Here is a 2,572-nt window from a genome sequence, read left to right as displayed (position 1 = left end):
ATAATAGTGTCAAACATAGCTTAGAAGATGAGAAATTGGAGCCGGGGAGATGGCTCAGTGGAATAAGTGCTTCCCTGGCAAGCGCAAGGGCCTGAGTTTGATCCCCAGTTCCAAAAAAAAAAAAAAAAAGATGAGAAATTGAGGTAGTGATTAATTTGCCACCTTTAATAGTATGAATTAGGTTTGTGGTTATATCCACAAAATCTGAAAGAAATCAGAAAATTGTATGCAGTCAGTAAGTCCTCAATATGCCAATTCTACCCTTAGGAAAGAAAATTGAAAAAGGGTTGGGGGAGTGGATAGAGAAATAGAAGAATAGGAAGAGATTAAAGCAAGGCTGGAAGACAAAGGAGGATTATGCAAATTTTGGGAAACTAGTGCAGAAATCAGGAGGGAAAGAGCAAAGGAAGAACTAAAAGGAAGAACAAAACAACCACCGGATACACACAAAAAAAGTCATGTTCACACTCATAAAAACAAGATCAAAAAAATGAAGAAAACCCCCAACTCCCCCTCCCCCACAAAGAGAGGATGGAAAAAAATATGTCCTTTGGTTTATCTCTGCTGTCACTGCTAGGCAACATGTGGAGATAGAGTCCAGATCTGTGTTGGTTTATCCCTCAAGGCAACAGTAGCTTTATGACAGGGGAGTGGGTCATTTCAGCAACCCCATATTTTAATTTTTCCTGAAGTTTAGGCTGGCTCCTGACCAAGAGGCTGCAATTAAACCTTTCCATTTGTCATCATCAGTGGACCTTCTGCGGGCTTGAACTCAGCTAGGAGCTGCTAGAGGGAGCCAGCAGTTGTTCTGACTTCTAAGCTCCATTAGCCCCTCTCCAATGTGACTCCCAGCCAAGTGCCCTCTCCTGCAGATTGGCTGAATCGAGGCCACTCACCAGCCCGTGCAGACCCTAGTGTCCACTCCTCCATTCACTGCTCTCTAAAAAGGCTTCCTCCCACTCAGTGAGTCCTGACTCAGGGAGAAGGTGCCACCCGATACTTCCTTCTTTGAAGATTCTCTCTATGCTCTCCCTGTGGGTGTCAATTCTCACTTCAGATCTCTCCTGGGTCAGGGACCCACTTCCCTCCTTCTTCTCTTCCTCACATTGCCATATTCCAGCATCTGGACGCCAAATCTGAGATGTGCTTTCTCTGCTGCTTACCCCTCTACCATCTTTCCAGAACTTCCATTACTTTTCCTTTTATAGCTATACTGCTCCATCTGGAAATCCAGGTTGGTGCCACCTAAGTGGGTTCCTGCAGCAAGGAACTTGAGGACGTCTTCCTCTTTCATTTGCAGGACATCAAGAGCTCCAGACATTGTGAAGTTTCCCTGCAAGTTATGATGGGAATCAAGAACGCCATATGGACCCCTGCCTGGGCAGTATGAAAAGATGGTACAGGGTCTCACTATGCAGTTTGGACTCATAGTGATCCTCCTGTTTTTAGCTTCCCCTGCGCTGGGATTACAGGCTTGTGCCATCATGCCTGGTCTTGGTTGCTGGCTCAGCATATCTGGGGGTGGGGCTGGCACCACATGCTGTGCCAGGGATCAAACCATGGTCGCTGTGCTTGCTTAAGCAGACGCTGAGTAGGCTGAGATAGCACATATCTAGTTGAGATATTGCTCTCAATTATTTTGAATATATAACCAGAAGTGAAATTGATGGATCATATGACAATTCTATTTTTAATTTTGGATGAACCTCTGTCTTAGTCTTAATATTCTGGGACAAAACACCTATCTCACAATGTACAAGAGAGGTTATTCTCGCTCATATTTCATAAGTTCCATTTTCTTTTTAGCAGGATCAAACCGATAAAATGGCACAGTGTAAGGCACTGTGATGCAGGAGAGCTGTTCATGTCATGATGACCAGGAAGAGGAAGCAGAGAGAAGCAAGGGGTCAGGGAAGGAGACACACCCCTCTATGTCATGCACCCAGTAACCGGCCTCTACAACTGAGCCCCAAACTCCCAATGGTACACTAAGCACACGAATGATTCCATAGTGCCCATATGATTCAGTCACCTTCCAAAAACCCCACTAAGACTGAGGCTTCTCAGGGCAAACATCTTGTGAAAAAACAAAACAAAACTCTGTAAACAATTTTCTGTAGTGGTTGCACCATTTCACATCCCACCACATATACAAGTTCTGTTTTCTTCACATATTTCTCAACACTTTCAGGATTTTTGGCAGCCATTCTAATGGCTGTGAGATCATAGCTCAGTTTGTTTGCATTTCTGATAATTAGTAAGGTTGACTATCTTTTCATATCCTTACTGACAATTTATATCCTTTTCCAACAAAATATCTGTTCAAGATCTTAGTCTGTATTTTAATCAGGTTATTTTTTTAATGAGTCATAGGTTTTTAAAAAAATATATTGTGAGGATTAACTTCTTCACAGATACACAATTTGTAAATTTTTTTCTCTCTGTAGATTGCTTTTCAATATTCACTGTGTCCTTTGATGTATAAAGGTTTTAAAATTTAATGCATTCCCATTTGCCTTTTTAATTTTGTTGCATGTGATTTTTCAGCATTCAAGAAATCATTACAAATCAG

This window comes from Octodon degus, unplaced genomic scaffold, assembly GCF_000260255.1.
Source record: "Octodon degus isolate 3935 unplaced genomic scaffold, OctDeg1.0 scaffold00047, whole genome shotgun sequence".
In the NCBI taxonomy this organism is placed as follows: domain Eukaryota; kingdom Metazoa; phylum Chordata; class Mammalia; order Rodentia; family Octodontidae; genus Octodon; species Octodon degus.
This window is presented reverse-complemented; position numbering follows the sequence as displayed.